At 43.6% G+C, this 24375-nt stretch overlaps 1 long non-coding RNA gene across 1 annotated transcript in view; it reads left to right on the forward strand.

Annotated features, from left to right (window-relative positions):
- The window catches only part of LOC132535272 (uncharacterized), a 115737-nt gene that overhangs the window by 10335 nt on the left and 81027 nt on the right, over positions 1–24375 (forward strand). Inside the window, exon 2 of the long non-coding RNA XR_009547043.1 lies at positions 24–82. This is a non-coding gene — a long non-coding RNA (uncharacterized LOC132535272). The remainder of the gene's footprint in view (positions 1–23; positions 83–24375) is intronic.

Raw genomic sequence — 24375 nt, forward strand, 5'->3', positions numbered from 1 at the left:
AAAGTTTTCTCTCTTGTCCCCAGGGTTGGTAGCAGATTGCAGTATGAGCTCTGCAGAAGCATCATCACTTCTGAATAAATGAGTGAGTATCTCTGGATGGAGGAGTCTGTTTTATGTCATTGTTGACTTGGGGTTGCATGGGGCAGGCTCTCAATCTCCTGTTCAAATCCATGTTTTTCTCTGGAAAGATTTCCAGGTTACATGATGGCTGAAAGTCCAACCATTATAACTGGATTTCTGCCTCCGACACCTGGTCTGGGGGGGGGGGGGTACATCGAGTTGCTTCTGACTTTGTGGTTAGTTTTTATGTCTTAGCTGTGAATGTGACAAGTGTTGCGTGAAGGTCACCTGGAGGTCAGAGGTAGTGCCTTCTTTCTTGGAAGTTTGCACCATTTGGAATTAAGTGATGGGCCAAGGAGGTGCTCATTGCTGGCACACAGCACTTGCATGCAAGAGGTTCCAGGTCTGGTTCCTAGGAATACCAACACTCAGAGTTCAGTGTTTGACAAAAAAGAATTTAATTCATCCATTGTTAATTAACTGCATGACTGTGGACATAAGGCATTGTTAGCAATCTAACAGGGATAGGAATCTTAGAAACTACGAACATTCAAGACATGGACACTTTGTTGCACAACATCATATGTTCCCCATGCCAGTGGGGAAGAAATTGAAAGTAGCAAGGGAAATGGGAGTGGGACTGATGTTCGAAAGCACAAATGGAATCACCTTGCACACTGTGGGAGGAGTTTTTTTTAAATTTTTTATTAGCTTTATTTATTGGATAGAGACAGCCAGAAACTGAGAGGGAGGGGATGATAGAGAGGAAGAGAGACAGAGAGACACCTGCAGCACAGCTTCACCACTTGCAAAGCTATCCCCGTGAAGGTAGGGGGCTTGAACCCAGGTCCTTGCGTATTGTAACTTGCGCTCAACCAGGTGCTACACCAGTTGGCTCCCTTGGGAGGAGTTTTTAGTAAGGTAGCCACACCTGCTGATTTCAGCGGGCCAATGGGAAGCTAGCCCAGGTATGAAGTAAAAAATATTTGCACCTGCAGAGGCATTTTCTATTGGCTCTCAGAGGAATTTGTTTTCCCAGAGCTTTCTCTGCACTTTACTGTCATTTCTGCATGATTCCTACTTGACATCTATGCTATAAAACTATCTGGATTGGGGCTGGGCAGTGGCGCACCTGGTGGAGCACACATGTTGCAATGCACAAGGACCCGGTTCCAGTCCTAGGTCCCCACCTGCATGGGGAAAGCTTTGTGAGTGGTGAAGCAGGGCTGCAGGTGTCTCTCTGTCTCTCCCTCTCTATCACCCCCTTCCTTCTTGATTTCTGGCTGTCTATCCAATAAGTAAATAAAGATTAAAAATTTTTAAAAAGGAACTGGAATTTTGTATACCTAACCACAGATTCTCTCTTTTAGTTCCTTAAAAGAGGCATCTTGACGAACCCTCACAGGAGTGAATTGGGAGTCTTGAGGCTTCAGGGGACCTGAGTGGTTGGCTCCCTCTCATGGTCACCCTTTCAGCAGTATGAATGCTCAGAATCCTCTGCATGGCACACTCTGTCTGAAGAACAGGGGTGTTCACACATCTGCTGCAGGCTGCAGTGCTGAGGACCTTTCCTCTCTGCTTACTTCAGGTCCAGACATGCATTTCTTTTCCTCTTGGTCCTCTCTCCTCAGTACAGCTCTACGATTCCTGCTTAAGTTTTAATCCAGATCACAATCTCTGTTGGCATGTTTTCAGACTGAGTTTAATTACTTGTGACTCTGCTCTGACTTTCCAGTAAAGATAATCTCAAAAGGCATGGGTGCACCAAGGCACAGCATACTGCTTTTTTATGAAGTTCTTCAGACAGGTGTGGAGATTATTAATTACCAGGTTTCCTAGGTGGGAAGCAGAGTGTTTCAAAACATGCACAAGACTTAACTGTAAGGCTCAGGAGCTGCATCTCTGTGGGTGAGGGTCAGTGTGAGGGCATGAGGCCAGGCTCTCTGGTTCCTGCAAAGCCAGTTCTGGTGACTCACTCACAGACTCCAAATCCCAGGACATCCCCAAGGCTTAGTCCATGAGTGTGGGGCCTTAGCCTGGAGCTGGCCCATGCCTTTGCTTTTCTCTTCAGTCTCCTTGTCCCTCCAGTCCCTTCAGCACCTGCTTCCTCTAGGTGTGGCATGTGACCAGGGTCTGGTTGGCACTGTCACTTCTGCTTCTGCCTTCTCTTCACTGGGGCCTTTCCCAGGTCCAGTCTAGAGCAGGAGGGGGAGGAGGCTCCACATGTTCCCTTCTAGCTGCAGCCTTCCCAAGTGTCTTTCCTCAGAGGTACCATCCCTCTCTGAGCAGAGAAATTGAGTGCCCATGTTTCCCCTGGCCTGACTTGGTGATCATTATTCTTGCTGTGCAGAAGCTCTTTAGTTCTGTGTGGTGTCATTGGTTTTTGTTTAAGGCATCTTGCTGAGAGAGGAAAGATTTAACCATGAAGCAAGACTCTGGTCTCTTCTCTTTAGAACTTAAAAGTCTCTAATTTTGAACTAGCTTATATTATAAATAGGAAGCATCACCAGATTACAGCTACATGTTGTCAAGTATTCAATTTTATAGTTATTTTATGTCTTCCTACATCTTCTAGTAAGTGGGATATTAACGGTTTTCTCAGCATTTGGAGCAATAACATACGTCTTACAAGTGTGTGTGTGTGTGTGTGTGTGTGTGTGTGTGTGTATGTGTCTGGGGGCGGGGGCTTACTTAAAGCAAAAGGAAGAGACAGTTCAAGTCCAAAAGGAGAAAATGCCCTTCCTGTGCTACCCACTCTCATGGTCACTTGGTTCCTTTGTGATGCTTCAGCCTCTCCAAAGGGAAGACCTATCTGAGGGGTTGAACCGGGGCTTGCCTCTCCTTCTTTTCAGATAAATCTCTTTTTAAAAAGAGCTTAATATTTCATCAGGAGAGACCAGAAACTAAGCCTCAGGAAATTAGCAATGAAGGCATTAAGGGATCTTTGTGAGAATAGCCTGCAGCAAAGCTTAGGAGACACCATCCAATAATCTTCACATTAGCTAACATTAATTTTGAAGTAGTTATTGCTAATATGAATTATGTATAACAGATCAAGCTATATTTATTTGCAGTCTTTAAAATTCAAGGGGATATTTTCTGCCTCCGATGTAACATGTAAACCCTCCTTGATACAAGCCATGCCTCCTCTCAGTCCAAGAAAAGTAGCCTTGACACACTCCTAACCCAATTTCACAGAAAAGAGGGAGACTTGCGCCTTCTAATTCCTCTTTTCACAAAAGACACCAGTCAGCTTTGGAGCTTCAGTTAGTGAGTGCCCCTCAGCACTAGATCATTCTGCAAGTGCACAGCCACCATTGACGTGGTGGAGAGTGTTTTGGAGGGGCCAGGGGATAGCTCAACCGGTAGACTGCATGTGTAGCTCACTTGAAATTCTGGGTTCAAGACCCACCACAGCATGGAAGCACTTTGGAAAGCAAAAAGAACAGTGCTGTGGTGTCTCAAATAATTCTCTCTGCACCCCCCCCATAAAAATGATGAATAAGTTGTTCACGAGTAGTGCCATTGCCCTTGCGTGAGACCATGACACTGTGAAAAAGAGAGGAGCATATAGGAAAGAGTCACACCATTTCCCTTGAGTGAGAGAATTCCAGAGAATATGGAAGGTGAAAGACATAGGACCCAGAAACCAGCCACCAGCTAATAAATGCCTGTGTTCATCTGCAGATCATGTGGTCGGGACAGACTAAGTGTGATTGGTCATCCAGCATTGTCTACTTTCCATGCTATTATTTAATTTGACCAACCATATCAAAATATATGTGGATAATCTTCAGTGTGCTTTATGTGAAGTACTATAGCTAATAATAATAAAAAAAAACTTTGCAGTTTTGTTTGTACACAACCATATGATGCTGAAATACCACTTCTCTGTGTGGCTTACCTCATTTAAAATCACTGCCTTTGTTCTGTGTCCAGCCCCCATTCTGTTCCATCGTCCTCACAGCACTCCCTAGTCTATGGTACTGTGTCTTTTTTCATGCTGTCTTTCTCCTTCCCAAGCTGATCTTCAGAGTCAGAGACTTAGAATACGTTCTGGCTTCCAATATACCCAGTAGTCCAAGAGGTCTGGGATACAGAAAATACCACGTAGATATTTGTTGCATCAAGACAGGAAGCCTGAACAGGTTATTTTTTTCTAAAAAATATTTTATTTTATAAATTGGATAAAACAGGGAAACTAGATATATTGCTTATGTGACTTAACACTATGGAAATAGTGACCATCATGAAAATCTTCTTTATAAAAGGTTATAAAAGGTTACTTAACCTTTTATAACAGAAAACTATGACAAAAAGCAGAACTTCAAATAGAAGAAAATTCTATAGCAAAAGATAATCTATCTTTAACTATATATAAAAATGAGCAGGAGGTTGAGTTTGAGTCCCATCTGCACTGAAGAAGCTACTCTGCTGTGGTCAGTCTCTCTCTCTCTCTTTCTGTGTGTGTGTGTGTGTGTGTGTGTGTGTGTGTGTGTGTGTTTCTCTTTGCCTGAAAATATCAACCTGGAACAGAAAAGCCCCAGAGACAGCAAAATAAATAAACAAAATACCAAGTTAGTGGAAAGTTTCACTAGAGACACATCACAGTAAGTTCATCGGTTCAGTGAGCTTGTTAGTGCCTATGGGGTGTTTCAGAGAGGCAAAAGGCAGGTCATCTCAGGGGTCACTTCCTTACTTATAGCTTTGCAGCATCTTAAAAACAGCATTCCACTCACAGGCCCCCAAGTTATACTAGTATCTGTTTACAGTAATCTTACTTTGGGACTTACGAGTTTCTCCCCCGGAAACTAATATTCTAAAAATGCCAGAGCCTTTGTTTCTACATGTACTTACATATCATTAAGCAGAAAAATACTAGACGGGACTTACATATGTGAGGCCCAGGCTTCAGTCTCCAGCACCAACCATCATGCCAGAGCAGATCAGTGCTCTTGTCTGTCTCTCTCTTAAAAATAAATAAATAAATAAATAAATGTTTACAAAATATTGAAGTGATGGAATATCCAGACATGATTTCTAGTCATGGACTAGGATCTGTTTCGTTCTGTACTGCAAAAGTATGATCTACATCCAAAGATGAAAATATCTTGCTTATTTTTTGTTTGAATTATCCATGACCAATTTTACTACTTTAAGGCTGCTTTGTTATTTAGATAGAGACACAGAGAGTGAGAGGCACCACGACACAAGAGTTTTTCCGGTTGCAATGATAATCCCTGATGATGCCAGGGTTTGATTCTCAATCCTACAAGCCAAGGCACACACTTTACCTGATGAACTATCTCTCTGGCTCTCCAGAAACACATTCCTATTAATATGTATGCATGCATGTATTGTTATCACTTTATTCATTTAAATCTCAGTTTAAAACAGTAACTGACATGTCATCAGTTGAGCTGGGGGGTGGTGGTGGTTAATGACGAAGAGGCTATCTTCCCCTCACATGATGTCAGGCAAGGGGACAGTGGGGGTCAGGAGGGCAGCTTTATCCATTTCTTGTAGACCATCCCAATCAAGCCACTCTCTGCTTCTTTGAGGATCTTTCCTCATGCTGGAAAATCATGATCCTTTTTCCTTCTGTGGAATATTAAAGCAACTAACAAAGTGACAATGAATGGGAACAAGGTGACCACACAGACATAATGCAATCAGCCCACTGATGGTCCTTTCATTCTCGCCTCAGTCTCAGGTGATGGCAGACAATTGACAGATTGTGGGCCATGAAATTGTCAGCCACAGGATCTTGTCATTTAAATGGGAGGACCGCACCAGGCTTGTATCTGAAGAAAATGACACTCCTCTCAGATTATGCCCGGGCGCCTCCACTGGCAGAAATGACCGCCATCAATATGAGAAAATGTTCAAGATCGCAGGAAATGCAGGAATCCATTCCTCTTCCACCCAGACACAGTGCTCGGCTTTCCAAAATGAGATCGCTGAGAGGCTGCAGGATGGTTTCCTGATGATTGAAGACACCATCGGCGCCCCACCATACATTCCCTCCCTCTACATATTGCAGCTGTAGTGAGAAGACGGATATCTCACCCCAGGAGAAGCCCGTTTGGGCTGCGCCCTTTTCCCAGGACCTGATTCAATCAGGATGCTTATGAGAGTCTTGCTGTGGTGGTGATACAAGTTGTTCAAGCTCGATTGGCACTGAGTTTAAACACTGCAAACAAAATATTGGTTTTGGGTCTGTGATGTATTCATAGCTGTGTGTGTCCTACAAGCTTATCTGGAGGATTCTGTTTATGTGCAGGAAATTGCTATGATCAATCACCACGTAGAGAAGTAGAGAGGGATCAAACAAAATGCTGAATCGAGAAGTGTTTTCTGTTGGCCTGGTTCAGCCAGAGACAGGAGCCCTGCCAGAGAGCTGTTACACATTCTGCAAGGAAACGACAATTTATGTTCTGGATTTTTTTTCCCCATTGTGATACGAGACCTCATGTTTCAGATAATTTTTTTTCCTCCCTCCAGCTCATATTATGTAGTCTCCACAGAGCAGAAGGCAATTTCACTTGCCCAACCTCAGCTGGTAGGAGTATTTCAGAAGCTTATATTTTTCCTAAAAGAAAAGAAAATCTCTGAGGCCTTCCATGTGCACTGCAGAAATGAATTCAGTTTGTTTCTCGTTTAAACCCGCATGAGCCTGGCTAAAATCATCATCAGCGACTCATAAATACATTGAGAAATCCAGAGGACATTTAGGCTGTAAGGAGCTCCTTAAATAATTAGCGGAAATGAAGAAAGAAAGAAAAAAAATCTCAGTATTTATGTTCAGGTGAATGGTATGACCACATGCCTTTTCAAAATGCATCCGTAGGTGGTTCTGTGATTCCACAGGGCAGAGCAAACATTTGAAATTGCATGGAGTAGAGACTATGAGTTCTTAGGTTTAGCCATGGAAAACCTTTTGGATATTCTCATCGTTTTTGTTCCTCTTTTTTTCCCCTGTCCTCACCCCCATCTGGTTAGATAAGTCACTGTGGGTCATCTCCTCCTGCCCCTTCATATCCTTTCCAGTTAGATCCCCTGGAATTGTCTCCAAACTCAGTCTTTCTTCTCCACTGGAAAACTTCCATGAGGTATCTCGTTCCATAATGATGATCTGCTGTTTTCACCCTCTAGAAAATAACTGTCAGACTTCCTGCATGAGCATCAGCACTGCCCACCCTCTGACAGCGGCAATCTCCTTAACTTCCACTTCCCATCCTTCCACCCAGCCACTGGGAGAAGGTCAAGAGAAGTGTCACCAGGATGCTGCATCTTCCTAAGGTCGGCATGGAAGGCTAGAGGTGGAGAAGGCATGAGGAACCCCCCCCCCCCACACACACACACACTTTTAGGTGAGCTTATTTGTTTTTATATTCCTGACTTTGGCGAGATAAAAGTACTCTTATGAACACTAGGTTAAAGCTGAATTTCACATATAACAATAATAAAACATGGTACTCCCTTTTGTGTCTGTTAATAATTCCCTTTGAAAGTTCTATCCTTTGGTGCCAACGCAAATATTCTCTCATTTATAGAAACTGTGTACTTCATCCATTTACAATACACACAGTCCTTTGTCTCATGATCTAACCTATCTCCTTTGATATCTCTCTATCGCCCATTAATCAAAAGCTCTTTTAGGGGAGGGATTTATACCCATGTGAGTCTCTGTATCAGAATTGTTCAGATCCCTAGCTGTTAGCAGTTACTGAGAAGGCATGTGCACAGGAAAGAACATAGCTGAATAAAAATTTTCTAGATAAAATATGGTGTGTTGGGGGTCGGGCAGTGGCGTACCTGGTTAAGCGCACATGGCACAAAATGCAAGGACCGGCGTAAGGATCCCGGTTCGAGCCCCCGGCTCCCCACCTGCAGGGAAGTCGCTTCACAGGTGGTGAAGCAGGTCTGCAGGTGTCTATCTTTCTCTCCCCCTCTCTGTCTTCCCCTCCTCTCTCCATTTCTCTCTGTCCTATCCGACAACGAACAACATCAACAATGGTAATAATAACCACAACGAGGCTACAACTACAAGGGCAACTAAAGGGGGAAAAATGGCCTCCAGGAGCAGTGGATTCATGGTGCAAGCACCAAGCCCAGCAATAACCGTGGAGGAAAAAAAAAATATATATATATACATATATATATATGTATATATATATATATATATGGTGTGTTTAACATACTAAGTTTAGGATTTATTATTTATTTATCCACTTTTTGTATAGAGACAGAAATCAAGAAGAAAAGGGAGATTAAGAAGAAGAAAGAGATTTACCAGCCCTGCATCATCACTCCTATTACTTTCCCCCCTGCATGTGGGTGACCAGAGGTTTGAACCTGGGTCCTTGCACATTGTACCATGTACATTCTACCAGGTACAGCAACACCTGCCCCCCACAAAGTTGTTTTTTGTTTTTAAGAAGGGCTACCCAATTAAAAAGATGATATTGTGTCTTTTGGGACATAATGGATGTAGCTGGAGGTGGTTCTGCTTATCAAAGTCAGTAGGAAAGTAAAGAACACCACCAGATGTTTTTACTCATGTGAAATGTAGAGAATTGAAACAAACTCAAAAGAAGGAAAAAGTTAGTCAATCTATCTCTAAGACAGTTGTAGAACTGCAATGGTTATTGTTGAGGGAGGTGGGGGCACAGAACTTTGGTAGTGGGGGTGGTGTGTAAGTATATTATAATCTTGCCAATCACTATTATACACTAGTGGAATTAAAAAAATTTGAAAAATACAAAAAGAAGGGCTACTGTATCAGAGTGGAATAGAAAGCTCTTTGTGCCATCATTTTGCTATGGATCCCTGGACTCAGATTTTGAAAATGGGAAGGAACCTTCATTCCCATTCAGTCTTCCTTCTTGCCCCCTCTGTGAGATCAGGAGGGGGACACATGATAAGATTATACAAGCTTCTGTCCATCTACCCCTTATCTTGGACACTCTGGCACATGGTTCTGTAGCAGAGATCTTGTAGAAACTCCCCCCCCCCATATCTATTCCTAATGCATGGTGCTGATCAGTATATCCCTAACAGAGATAGAGTATTTCTCCCTGACCATCTGGTGTGACTTTGTCATTCATTCCTGTGGCACCAGAGTGGCCATCAGCTCCTTCGACCCAGTGATGCCCAGTGTACTCCAGGCTGTCTCAACCTTGACATGACTCCATAGCACAGAGCCCACAACCTCTGTGTACACTGAGGGGAAGTTTAATGAGAACCTGAGCTGGGAGATCCATCTCCAGGCTCTTGGCAACCTTTTGCTGGTTTTAAAGTGTCAGACTGCTTTACTGGGATTTCAGGTCCTTTGCTGCTGAGTCTCCCAGGTGCTTTGCTCTGTGGCTGGTGTCTTTTCTGGATATCGCTGCCACCTCTGACCTTTGCTTTGTGAACTTGGTCAGAGCAGTAAGGCTGAGAATGGGAATATTAATGGTGGGTCAGCACAATCCCCTAATTACTGGCAGCACTGTCAATTCCTTGTTTCAAGTCTTTTCACTACTTGTATCCTTTTATGCCACTCAGCTCAGCTTAAAGGAGTGGTAGGTGGATAGTGGCCATCCCCTCGTGATGCTGTCACAAGCACCAATTCAACCCTCAGAGCCCAGTGGCAGGTTCAGATCAGAGATGGCTTCTACTTGCCTCATTAGGCCTTGCTTTTACATGCCTCATCAGCTGTGTGTGCAGGTCAGCGGCAGAACCTCAAGCTTTGATAATGAGCACAAAGTGGTTGAAGACAGCACAGTCTCTATCGATCACTAATGAAATCCTGGTGCTTTCAGAAACCCTTCCCTTCAATAATTAAAGTGGGCAAGACACACACACCAGGTTTAGTTTGCAATGTCCTGAAAACAATCGAGTGGGATAACTGATGATTAAAACACAATGGTGCTTGCAGTTTGTTCTTTGGAACAGGAATTAGAATACCAAAGAGAATGTACAAGTCCTTAACTGGCTGGCATTACAGAATTGGAAATGGTTGAAATATTCAGAGAATTTTAAAAGACTGTTCATTGTCAGCACAGAGGGAATAAATGATATATCTCAGCAAAATGAGCTGCCCTTTATAATCTATTTATTATTGGATAGAGAAATTGAGAGGGGAGGGGGGATAGAGAAGGAAAGAGACAGAGACACCTGCAGCCCTGCTTCACCATTTCTGAAGCTTTCCTCCTGCAGGTGTGGACCAGGGGCTTGAACCTGTCTCCTTGTGCACTGTAATGTATACACTCAACCAAGTGCACCACCACCTCGCCCCATGAGCTTCCCTTTTTTTTTTAAAAAAAAAACTTTTTTATTTATAAAAAGGAAACATTGACAAAACCATAGGATAAGAGGGGTGTACAGCTTCACACAGTTCCCACCACCAGAACTCCGTATCCCATCCCCTTCCCTGATAGGTTTCCCATTCTTTATCCCTCTGGGAGTATGGACCCAAGGTCATTGTGGGATGCAGAAGGTTGAAGGTCTGGCTTCTGTAATTGCTTGCCTGCTGAACATGGACATGAGCTTCCCTTTTAATGTGTGCAAAACAGTCAGGGTCTTCTGGCCTTCTGTCTTTGGAAATGATAGTGTAGGAGAGGAATATAAATCATCCCCCTAGCTCTGTAACATCACCAAAAGGACACTGAGAGCGGAGGAGCCTCTTGGGGCAAGCTGGGAATATCATTTCTAGCCCCATCTCCTTTTGCCAAGCCTCAGGTGGTTTAATGGTGCCTTCTGTCTCTGGCTATGTCTGGGACTAGTTTCTGGTGGCCACCACTGACATCTGCATTGGGAGCAGCAGAGCCTGGGCCAGCGAGAGCCCAGGAAGAAATAGAAGGAGGTAAAGGTGGCTCTCTACAGCATTGTCACAGTGGGAGAAACCAGCAGCTCCACCGGCAGGTCAAAAGACATGCACACCTCCAGGGCAGACATACGTAGAGCAGGCTCAGCTGCAACGCAGACATACAGTCATAAATCCACGGCACATGCATGAGAGCACACAACTGTGGAGGAAGTGGGGCTTGTTCCTTTGCTAGAGGACACCGCCAGCCACATGCAGGGGTGCATGCTTGCCTTTCTCCTATAGGAGGCCGGCTCTGTGGGATTGGACACAATCTTGCAGCGTGCTACCTGCCTCCATCTACGCAGTGCGCATTTGCCAAGTCTCCAGTGGCTGAATTGCTACCTGAACCACCCGGAAATTCACACCAGCACTATGATCTCCTTAAAACCATGACAGAACCGAAGAAACCAATGCATGACACCACTATACACAGGGTAATCTCAGGAAAGTGTTTCCTGCAAAATGGGCCCAACTGGACCCCCTCTGCTGCTGCTATTCTGTCACCTGTTTGTTATAGATTTCTTTGCTTGTTTTTAAGTCTTTCCTCACTAGCTTTTACCCTCTCAGAGCGGAGCTTCTACACCCCGTCCCCCACCCTCCGGCACCTAGGTTGGAGTCTAGAGGGTCAGGATTAATTGGCGATTGTTAAATCAAAATGACAATAAACGGTGCCTAGGACAGAGTTTACAATAGGACCAGAGTGAATGGATAATTATTGAATTGATGGATCTGTAGTCAGAATAACTGTATATGGCAGTTAATTTTTGCAGTTCTTTCCCAGGAGCTAAGTGAAAGAGGAGGCATTAGAATTTGGCAGTTGAGCTGTAGAAGAGAGGAAATAGACGGCAATCTGTAAACTCCCCACCAGAGAAAAAGAATTCGCCAAGTGTGTCTGGGTGGGTTGGGGGAGCTTGGTGGAGTTTCTCCCTGGAAGCCACTTCTCCCCTCCCTCTGCAGCAGCAGGCTGCATATCATTGTGATGGGTAGCCTCCAAGGGTTTTGAAATATAGACCCTGTTCCAAACTTCTCAGCACAGCAAACCCCAAATTTATGCCCACTTCAGTCTTTGCCATTGCAGGGATAATTTACAACTTGGGCTGGAGATAATAAGCAAATGCCCTATATTTCTGTTCACTTACATGGACAAGAGCCTTTGATGACGAACATATCATTTATTTTACAATACCGTGACTCTAGCCAAACATCCTTATCCCCGCACACCACATTTGCATGTGGTGATTTAGAGCAAATCAATATCTTTTTCATTGCCTATTACTTTTGAGCCAGGAAGCTGAGTGATACTTTTATTTTTCTGGAAGGAGGTTGATGATTGAAGGGTAGATGCATCTGTGTGGGGTGTGTGTTTGGGAAGAGTGGAAAGAGGCCATTGCTCCATCTCATGGGGGAGCTTTTGGTCTAGAGGTCACAGAAAGAATGTCATTGGGTCAGGGGGTGGGCGGTGGTGCACCCTGTTAAGCACACATAGTACTAAGTGCAAAAACCTACACAAGGATTTGGATTCCAGCCCCCAGATGCCCACCTGCAGGGAACAGTTCACAAGCCATGAAGCAGGCCTGCTAGTGTCTCCCTTTCTCTCTTCCTACCTCCCCTCTCCTCTCAATTTCTCTCTGTCCTATTAATGGATAACTGGAACAAAATGGAAAAAATTGTCATCAGTGACAACCCTGGAGGCAAAAAAAGTGTCATTGGGTTTACATTACTTCCTGCGATGTTGTGACTGGTTCTTCAAGTGTTTTTTTTTTCTAATAGATTATGTATAGATAATAATCTAAAGCAGAACAATAAATTTAGCAACATATAAAAGGGCCTAAGTGGCTTCTTACAAACTAAATGTGTCCATTGTGTCATTCAGATGAATAAAACACCAATTCTCACGTATATGTCTTTGTCTTCATCCATAGTTCTTGGAGCACAGCTCCAAGGCCCCTGGAAAGTTCCAAGCACCACACCAGCAATGAGAACACCTAGAGGGCCTTCTGTTGATGAAGGGGCTGAGAGTGAAGGCCAGCTGTCGAGGGAGCCTGATTAGAGGGTTGGAGCTTCAGGCTCTACCCCCTAGTCTCCTAGGAGCAGAGAGGGGATGGAGGTTGAGCCAGTCACCAGGCCAATGAGTTTCTTTCTCATGGCCATGGGAAGAAGCCTCCATAGAACTCATGTAAGGGGCTTCCTAGCACTTTCAGTCTGGAGAACCAGATTCCCCCTTGCCACCTACCCGGGCAGAAACAAGGTCCTTGGTTTAGGGCCTCATCCAACTGTTGGTCTGTATCCTTACTGACTTCTGTCATGCGTTGGAACTCAGTGAGTAGATGGCTTCCTGGACCTGTGAGCCACCCCTAGGTGGCCCACCACTTGACTCATAATGTACAGCAAAGTCCTTGACTCACAGAAGCTGTGCAGCAAGTGTTTATTGGTGGGACAAATGAATGAGAAGTCCAGTTCCACAGAATAAGAATATATATATGGCCATTTTCATTTCTGATGCAATAAACTTTAAATTCAATAAAGTAATAAAAGATATGGAAGCTCAGGGGGTTCAGGTGGTAGTGTAGCAGGTTAAGCATGAAGTACAAGGACCAGCGTAAGGATCCTGTTTTGAGCTCTGGCTCCTCCACCTGCAGGGCAGTCACTTCACAGGCGGTGAAGCAGGTCTGCAGGTGTCTATCTTTCTCTCCCCCTCTCTGTCTTTCCCTCCTCTCTCCATTTCTCTCTGTCCTATCCAGCAACGATGACATCAAAACAACAACAATAATAACTACAATAACAATAAAAAACAAGGGAAACAAAAGGGAAAATAAATTTTTAAAAATATAGGGAAGGTCATTACATAATGATCAGAGAATCAATCAATCAAGAAGACTTAACAATTATTAACATATACACACCCAGTGAAGGCCCATCTAAATACATCAAACACTGAAAGAGCTACAAAAATACATCAATAGTAATACAGTAGTAGTTTGAGACTTCAACACTCTACTCTCACACTTAGATCAGCAGAGAATCAACAAAGAAACACGAGAATTAATTGAAGAGATGGACAGACTCCTGGACATTTTCAGAGTTCTTCACCCCAAGAAACTGGAATACACATTCTATTCAGAATAAGAGTTCTGGTCATCATGCTTCACTATGGAATGAAGTGCTTGGAAAGAAATAGACTTCTCCTCACCTTGGGGACTCCTCCTGTGCTGGGGGTGGGTGGGTTTAGGGGGTATTTCTCCGTGTTGTGGAGTATGACTCTGTCAGGTTGACCCTGAACTGTGGGCAGAGGTCCAGCCCCAAAGACCCTGAATTGGAATAATCAGGATAGAAAATAAATGAAAATAAGTAATTTGTTCATGTTAAGTTTGTTCTGGGTCTTTATCTAGAAGTTTGGCGATGTTTCTGTAGCCAGAAATCGGTGACCTGGGAACTTCTCTAATTTATATCAGTGAGTCTATGGTCCAATTGACTTTGTTCTATGGTGTGCACTTGATACCACAGTTTCAGAGACTCAGTGACTGGTGTTAAGTAAGAACTGTGTATGCCATCTTGACTGTTGGTACAGGGGCTCTGTAGCTGTGTGTTAGCAGAGGGTATTATGATACTGCATAGATGTAAACTGCAGAAGCATGGAGGAAGTAGCTTGGGCACAAATGGGGGTGAGGCCATGAGGCTGAGTGTCACCTACTTCTGGCAGCAAGCAGAGGTTCCTGGTGGCAAAGGAGTCGTCAGCCTGTTTGCTTACTTGTGTTGATCTGGAATGTTCTGAAAAGCTATAGGGCAGGGAAGCCACTGAGATAAAGCTCTTTCCTTTCATTTGGAAAGTTATAGTCTAGGAGGACTTGTCTGTGTCTGCTTGAAGAAACCACAGGAGCCAATAGGCCTTGTGTAACACTGAGCATGTCACCTCCGCTCATCACTCATCAGGGACTTATCCAAATGAGAAGATGTGCAATGGCAGAGCAAGCAGAGGGCAGTGTAGAGTGACAGAACGTTCTGACTTGATGGACATCTTGCCCAGTTGTCTTTAGCAATAACATCAGTTGAGGGGAAAGAACATGCAATTGCTTCTCCTCAGGGTAATAAAGTTTGGTCCTGAATTAAGATCTGAGACATTTGATCTGGAGTTGGTAACACAATTTTTGTCTTTTAAGGGATGGCCTTCCCCTAGTATTATGACATCCTCATCCAAAAGTCTGGACTCCACAGATGAACTCACAATTGGTTTGACAGTTCTGAAGTTTGATCTTAGTGGTACTGATAGTTAAAGACTTTCACTGCCCCTTCAGAAAATGACAGGCTTTGATAGAATTAATATCCTGACCACGATGTTTAGTGATGGTTTTAGAAGGCTAGCCTAGTCCTCCTGTGAATGTGACATCTTCTCTGAGTAGCTCTTAATAAAACCTGACTGATGTAACTGTGATGGGAGCTGGCCTCTAGTGCTGACCTTTCAAATTACGAATCAGCTTCACATCACCAGCTTGATTAAACAGTGGTTTCCATTATTGGACTGTGCTATATTAAACCCATGTGATGTTTTATGACTTGGCAGATGAGTTTTCTGTAGCCTAATTAAATACAGAGAACCCTAGATGGGAACATTAGGCCCAAAGAGCAGGTGTAAGTTTGTAAATAGCCACTCCTCACTCCGATAGATTGAGTGATTCATACTCTCAAGAAGTAGAGGCCTTACTTGAACACACTTTTCAATCAGGGCTGGTCCTTAGATGAAAGATTACACATTAATCAAAACTGGAATGAAGGTCATAGGGTCTCTCCATCAAAGAAGCATCACATCCAGCCAAGTGCTTGTGGACAGAAGTGGTGACACGCAGTGATGCAGCTTTGAATGTCCATTCTCTGAGTCAGAGAAATCTTGAGTCTGTGTGGGGGGAGGGGGGTAATGGGGGGTATCTCACTGGTAATGTGCAGGACTTGCATGCCTGGGGCTCCCAATTCAAGTCTCCATCCTGTATGTACTGGAATGGTCCCCTGGCTTCCCTCTCTTGCTCTGTTTCTCTCTTATGTGAAGTAATATCTATATCTCAGATGAAATAAATATAAGAATATTTCTTCTGCCAGGAGTGTTATCACTGAGGCTGAGTGCCGGCGATACAAATCCACCACTCTTGTCCATTTTTCTTTACCTTTTTTCTTTTTTAATCAAACAGGACAGAGAGAAATTGAGAAACTGAGAGGGGATAGGGAAACACAGACACACAACCAGAGACAGAGACAGACAGAGAGAGAGACCTGCAGACTTACTTTAGAGGAGCCAGGGTTCAAACCTGGGTCCTTATGCATGGTAAAATGTGCACTTAATTGGTTGTGTTCCACCACCTGGCCAAATATTTAACAAAAAGAATCTAGTATATATACTAGAATCCCCTGTCATATTAAATTATCTATTTCTAAAACTGTTACTGTATGGCTTTCATTCCCATTGGCCATTTCTGGGAGCAAGGCATTGACCTATAAAGGAAGAATCCATTTTCAAACACTGAGTCATTGGGGAGTATTTTTTTTCTTTATTATTAATTTTGTCATTTATTTTTATTTGGGATTAATCATTGTTTATTGTGAGACTACAGGGTGTAATTTCATACTGCACACACCACCAATGATCTGTGCCCTACCCTCCTACTATAGATCTAAGGAAGTCCTAGAGACAGTTTGTTTACTCCTGTCTTGTTTGTTTGTTTTGTTTTGTTTTGCACACTTTTGTGTTCTGATTCTCCAGATCCCCCTTGAGTGAAATTACCTGATAGTTGTCTTTCATTTCTTTACTTATTTCACTAGACGTAGTCACATCTAGTCTCATCCATTTTTGTCCCAAAGGACACACTATTTATCTTTTTGATTGCAGAGTAGTATCCCATGGAATATATGTCCCATAAAGAAGTTTTGGGAATATTTTTCTAAAGGTGACTGGATTCAGTATCTGCATCTGCTGGTGGAGTTTCAGCAGACACAATTCTGATGCTTTATGTTAGTGTTTTCAAAGTAATTATTCTAGCTAAGAAACAAGCACTCAGCAACTTTTCTCTATTTTCTTTTTTTAAAAAAATTTTTAATTAATTAATTTATTTATTTTCCCTTTTGTTACACTTGTTGATTTTCATTGTTGTTATAGTTATTGTTATTGATGTCATCATCGTTAGATAGGACAGAGAGAAATGAAGAGAGAAGGGGAAGACAGAAAGGGGGAGAGAGAGATAGACACCTGCAGACCTGCTTCACCACCTGTGGAATGCCGGAGGCTCGAACCAGGAACCTTACACTGGTCCTTGCACTTTGGAGAAACATAAATTCTCCGTGTTTTCCCAACTACTTGTCATAGATTTTGAAAATATCTACTTTCCTGGCATTCTCTATCCCAATATACATTTTTATTTGCTTGCTTGTTTGTTTTGATTTGTCATTAGGGCTTTCTGTTCACAGCCAATGTAATTTTTTTTCAGACAGAAAAGAGAGATGCAAAGAAAAACGGAAAGAGGGGTGGGCGAGTCAGCCATGTAGCAGCACTCTAGTCTCCTGTGCGCCAGGACCCAGGCTGAATTCCCCCTAAAAAATAGAGAGAGAGGGAGTCGGGCGGCAGTGCGGCGGGTTAAGCACAGGTGGTGCAAAGCAAAGTAAGGATACTGGTTCGAACCTCCGGCTCCCCACATGCAGGAGAGTTGCTTCACAAGTGGTGAAGCAGGTCTGCAGGTGTCTATCTTTCTCTCCCTCTCTCTGTCTTTCCCTCCTCTCTCCATTTCTCTCTGTCCTGTCCAACAACAACGACATCAATAATAACTACAACAATAAAAAAACAAGGGCAACAAAAGGGAATGAATAAATATAAAATAATTTTTAAAAGAGAAAGAGAGAGCTTCTACAGCACTGAAACTCTCCCAGTGCAACAGGAAGTGGCCTTGAACCTGGAGTGTATGCATGCCAGTCAGGCACACTGTCCAAGGGAGCTGATTGTCCTATATACGTGCTTTCTAAAAATGTGTAATAAAACTGTATTTATTTTAGGTAAAGAGAGACATTGAGAGGGAAAAGGGGTGTAGGGGGGGAGAAAGAGGGACACTTGCAGCCCTGTTTTACTACTCATTGCAGGTAAAGAGTGGGTCTTTGAACTTGAAGGCTCAAGCCTGGCTCTTGCACATTGTGTAATATGTGTACTCTACCAGGTGTGCCACCACCTAGTCCCCATATACTAGATTTTTACGTTTCCCTCTCTTATATCCTGCCAGAAAATAAACAGCTAAACAGAAAAATACTAGTTCTGACCACACAGTCTCTCACAGAACTTAAGAACTTATTCTAAAAACCTTTGTGAGTAGAAAAACATACATGTCCCCAGGAGAGGAATTGCTGGGTCATAGGGCAGGTTCATTTCTAGGCTTCTGAGAGTTCTCTAGACTGCTCTCCACTGGGGCTGGACCAATTGACATTCCTGACAGCAGTGCAGGAGGGTTCCTTTCACCCCACAGTCTTATCTACCATTTGTTGTTATTATCCTTTCTGATGTATGGCATTCTTATAGGTGTGAAGAGGTATCTCATTATCTTTATTTGCATTTCTCTATCAGTGTCCGGTAGCATTTTTTCCTATATATGTTGGCCAGAAAAAGAAGGATGAATATGGGATGATCTTACTCATGGAAAGAAAATAAGAACAGGGAGTCAGGTGGTAGCGCAGTGATTTAAGCTCGGGTGGCGCAAAGTGCAAGGACTGGCGTAAGGATCCCGGTTCGAGCCCCTGGCTCCCCACCTGCAGGGGATATGAAGCAGGTATGCAGGTGTCTGTCTTTCTCTCCCCCCTCTGTCTTCCTCTCATCTCTCTATTTCTCTCTGTCCTATCCAACAACAAAGATATTAATATCTACTACAACAATAAAACTACAAGGGTAACAAAAGCGAATAAATAAAAATAAATATTTTTTAAAAAAGAAAATAAGAACAGAAATAAGAACTGAGAGGGACACATAGATCAGGACTTGGAACTGGGTTTTGGACTATTGCCCCAAAGTAAAAGGCTCTGGGGAGGTTGTGTGTGGGGGGGCAGCTTTCAGGTCCTGGTACATGATTGTGGAGAAGGACCTAAATGGGGGTTAGAGTGATTTGCAGAAAACTGAAACATTTTATACATTCATACCCCAATAAGAAAATAGTGTACACAGGGAAATGTGCATAAGTACACTTCCATATTGGTGACAATGGCATAGAAGATTATCGGGACTCTCCTGAGAACAGGGAGCAAGGAACATAGATTGCCAGGTAGAAGAACATCACCACGGGTGCAGAACTTCTGTGTCCAAGGCCCCAGGTGGAGGGCTGCCTAGAGCCAGCCAGGTGTGGGATGCTGTGCTCAGCGTTGAGCTGCATAGTTTGGAACAAAGTGGGTGGCATGGACCAGCACCCAGCACCCATATACTTCTTACTGTCCTGCCATAACACTGAGGCAGGAGGGATTTTCAGCCACCCAGAGCCTTACTTCACCCAGATTTCCATCTGTGTCTGCGTCTGCTTCCTGGCTCTGACTATTTTTGGCTCTTGCTTTGGTTTTCTCCTTTGCCCCAGATCTCCTTTACCCTGTTGATCCTTCCAGAGATGGATGCCCTGGGATCAAGTCATCTTTCCATCATGTTGTCAGATCCCCACCCAACCAGGCACAGCTTTTATTTTTACTCATTTAGGGTCTGTGAGGTCCTGAGCCAAATCATTGCTAAAAAATGGAAATCAGAAAGGAAAAGAAAAAGAAAACCTTGGCTAGGACCTCCTTTCTAATGTGATCATAGACTAGTTGATTGACTAGTTTAAATTTGCGTATGTATTGTGATATTTCTTAAGAAAGCAGTGGTCTGGGAAAAATAAATAAACTGTGGGCCAGATGTCACCTGTCTTTCACCCACCCACTTATGACTAAGTCATTCTAAGCATCACATGATTCACATTCTAACCTGATCTTATTCTATACATACTGATTATTTCATTCTCGAGTGATAAGCAATGATGCCTTCTTTTTTCCATGGAAGATATCTTGCCTGACTTTCTCCTCTGGGACACCCATCATGCCTGTGTTCCACAGTGTCCCCAAGACCACCACCATCTCTGAGTGTCATGTGAGTCCTGACTCCAACTTAGACTCCTGCTCAGAGGAGTCTAAGTTGGAGTCAGTTTTCCAGCGTTGTCCTCACAGAAGTGGTAAAAATGGATTGTTATGTGGGAACTTGAGAAATGTTATATATGTACACACTATTGTAATTACTGTCAAATGTAAAACATTAATCCCCCCAATAAAGAAAAAAAAAGCCAAAAAGTAAAAGAAAGAAAGGAAGAAATGGATGTTGTTGTAAGAGTCCCCTTGTAACAGAGGGAGGCTTCCGGGAGGCTTCCTGAAGGCTGAGATACTTGGCAGCTGATTCATTGTGTTTTCCACCAGCACTAGACAAGTAAACACAGGAACAAAGGCTGTCTGCTGGATATCAAACTTAGTTAGGCTACAGTGGCCTGGGTGAAGCCTTGGTTTATCTCTAGCCCAGGTGACTGTCATGGGGTGAACCCAATGGGTGGACAATCTCTCCCCCACTTATCCCCAAAGCTTTCTTATCTCACCTTGAGCAGATGAGCTCAGCACCCAATCTGTATCTCAGGGTCACTTCTTAGAGAAGCACCCTTGACCCTCAGGGCTCCCACTGTCCCTGTGTGTCCCTATTCATTAGAGAAAACACCCTCTCCTTCATAGTGTTTATCTTAGCTTCATTTTCACATTTGCACAGTTATGAATTCATAGCAACATTCAACAGTCATTGTTTTTGTTCATAGTCTTTTGACTGTCTTACTGAAGACAAGCTGCACTTTCATTCCACCCATGTCTAACTTGAGTCCCTCTGCTGCTGTTTTCTCTCCAGCACAGCTTGTCTCCTTATTTGCAAAGCCTCCTGTGCTGATTCCATCTCAGCTCCCTAACTTGTTAATTTCAGAGGTTCCACTGCCCAGTCCTGTAGCTCCTCACTCCTGGGTGTGATACTCACTGCTGTTAGGATCTCATCTGGCCACGTTTCATTAAATGAAATCTATGAGGAGGACAGCCTTTATGGGCCCTTCCACTCACAGCCTAGCAAGTAGGGATGCAAAGCCAGACTCTGCAAACAATGCCTCATCTGTGCCCACCACCACCCAGCACTCTTGCTGCCAGCTTTTCCCATCTTCATGAAGACCTGGCCCTGTGCCCTGCTCCTTGGCCAAGTCAACTGGGGCAGCTTCTGCAAGGCTGTTGCCCTCTCCTTGCACCTGGTTAGCGCTTCCTACAGGGTCTGCCAAAGGCACCCACAGCTTCCCAACTCCATCAGGCACAGTGACCCTCCATCCTCCTCTACCTCACCTGCTTGATGTGGTTCCCAGCCAGTCACCTCCCTCCTCCCTCTTTCTCCTCTTCAGGCTCTCCCCAGTCTGTCACCTGTCACCCTGCCAGTCTCTCTTGCTCAGTTGACCCCTGACCTCACAGGCATCATATGACAGAATGACAGAGCTCACTGAAGCACCTCCATCAGGGTATTTCCAAGAAGAATCACCTCTAGAGAGTTCTTTCTTTCTGCTTTTCTGCCTTTCTCCCTTTCTTTTTCTTCAGCTCCAGAACATTTCACATATGTTTGACCCCCTGTTCTCTAAATAATTTTTTTCTTTTCTTTTTTGTCACCAGGATTATTGCTGGGGCTCAATCACTGAATGACTCCACTGCTCCCAAGTGACATTATTTAAAAAAATATATATGTATGTACACACACAGAGAGAGAGAGAGAGAGAGAGAGAGAGAGAGAGAGAGAGAGGAGAGAGCACTAGAGAGAGAGAGGGAAAGAGAAAGAGATACCAGTTAATACTCCTCTACCACATGTGAAACTTCCCCTCTATAGATGGGGACCAAGGGTTTAAATCCCTCCTCCTTTTCTTGACTATCTCTTGGCTGCCCTGCTTTCTCTCTAGCACATTGTCTCATCTTATTTCTATTTAATTTTTAAAAAATATTTTTGTCCTGGGGAGATTAATGGTTTGCAGTCAACATAGCCATTGGTACATGGGCAAAATTTATCAGTTTCTGCAAACCCCCCCCCCACTTAGGTCCTCCTCCAATATCAGGCATCAGGATTTGAACCCCTACCCCCACCTCGGCCCCCCAGAATCCTTTACTTTGGTGCAGTGCTCCAAACCCAGTCCTAGTTCTGCTTTGTGATTCCGATTTCTCTTCTTATTCTTCATCCTCTGGCCATAAGTGAGATAATCCCATATTCATCCTACTCTTTCTGGCCTACATCACTAAAAATGATTCCTTCAGGCTCCATCCAAGATGAAGTGAAAAAGGTAAATTATTTTTTAAATGTGTACTTATTTATTCAGATATCACCAGGACTAGACACTCAGGACTATTTTTCTGTAAAATAATTTTTAAAAATATTTATTTATTTATTTGTTCCCTTTTGTTGCCCTTGTTATTGTAGTTATTATTGTTGTCACTGTTGGATAGGACAGAGAGTAGTAGAGAGAGGAGGGGAAGGCAGAGGGGGGTAGAAAAAGATAGACACCTGCAGACTTGCTTCACTGCCTGTGAAGTGACTCCCCTGCAGGTGGAGAACAGAGATCCTCATGTCGGTCCTTGCGCTTTGCACCATATGCGCTTAACCCGCTGTGCTACCACCTGACTCCCATAAATTTATTTTATTTTCATTTTTTATCAGTGATTTAATAATGATTAAGATTGTAGGATAAAAGTAATACAGTTCCACACAGTTCCTATCACCAGGGTTCCATATCCCATCCCCTCCATTGGAAGCTTCCCTATTCTTTATCCCTCTGGAGTATGGACCAAAGATCTTTATGGGGTGCAGAAAGTGGAAGGTCTGACTTCTGTAATTTCTTCTCCACTGGACATGGGTGTTAGCAGGTTGACCCATACCCACAGCCTGTCTCAATCTTTCCCTAGTGCAACAGGGCTCTGGGGAGGGGAGGTTCCAAGACATATTGGTGAGTTTGTCTGCCCAGGGAAGTCAGGTTCACATCATGGTAGTATTTGCAACTTGGTGGCTGAAAAGCAGGAATTTATAAAGCAGAACAAATTGTTTAGCAGTCAGCAACCTAAAGGTCAGAATAGAGCAGATGAAACTAAGAGTCTTGGTGTGGGAGGCAGCGAGGCAGTCCATTTTAGATACATTCCAAAGGGCCCATGGCTGTAGTCATTTTTGCCTAAGCCCAATAGCTAACATGCAGGTGGGCTAAGACTTTTGTCTGGGGAGATGGTGTCAGATTTGAAATTAGAACTACAAAGCTGGATTAGGGCAGAAGGTAGCTCAAAGAGCTATGTGTATCAGGCTTGAACAGCCTGGGTTGTGCTCAAAGCAAAGCAGGCACACTAACCAGTTGAGTCATATTGCCAGCCTAAAGGTTTATTCATTTATTTTTATTAATAAGAGAGAGACCAGAGACTAGCTTAGCCATAGCATGTGCACTACAGGGGCCAGGCCCATGACTCTATGCATGTAAGTCCTGTGCTGTACCACTGAGCACAGAATAGCTCCCTGTCCTCTCTCATACTGTGAAGATGACTTGTTTACTTATTATGATTCGCAAATCACCAGAACCTAAGCTCTGTGAATCCTGCCTGATTTTTGCAACACTATAAATTTAGAGTATCAAGCCGTGCTCTTGTATCACTGTGTGCAACTCACAGTTCTCACCACAGTGAAGCAGTGCCGCAGGCGTCTCTCTTTATTTCTCCCTCTTTGTCTCCTTCCCTCTCAATTTTTCTGACTCTATCAGATTTTTAAGTAAAAGATTTTTTATTAAAAAACATGCTCATCCTGACCTCCCTGGACAGAGGACCTCACCGGTGTGTCCTGGAACCATACCTCTCCAGAGCCCCACCCCACTAGGAAGGCTAGAAACAGGCTAGGGGTATGGGGTCAGACTGCCAATGTCCTGTTCAGCAGAGAAGCAATTATAGAAGCCAGACCTTCCACCTTCTGCATCCCATAAAAATATGATCCAAACTCCCAGAGAGGGATAAAGAATAGGGAAAATTCCAATAGAGGGGATGGGACATGGAACTCTGATGTTGGAAACTGTGGAATTTACCTCTCTTATCCTAAAATTTTGTTAATCATTATTAAATCACTTAAAAAATTGGTCTAGAGCAGTGAAGCACCTGAAGGGTTTGGGAATAGAAGAAGAAGAAGAAGAAACAAGCTCAGGATGTGATGTTTCCAATAAGTACTAGTTTAATATAAAAACGAAAGTGCAAAGCACAAGGACTGGAGTAAGGATCCCAGTTGAGCCCCCGGCTCCCCACCTGCAGGGGAGTCGCTTCACAAGCGGTGAATCAGGTCTGCAGGTGTCTGTCTTTCTCTCCCCCTCTCTGTCTACCCCTCCTCTCTCCATTTCTCTCTGTCCTATCCAACAACTATGACATCAATAACA

The sequence above is a fragment of the Erinaceus europaeus genome, chromosome 21 (genome assembly GCF_950295315.1).
Source record: "Erinaceus europaeus chromosome 21, mEriEur2.1, whole genome shotgun sequence".
Lineage (NCBI taxonomy): Eukaryota > Metazoa > Chordata > Mammalia > Eulipotyphla > Erinaceidae > Erinaceus > Erinaceus europaeus.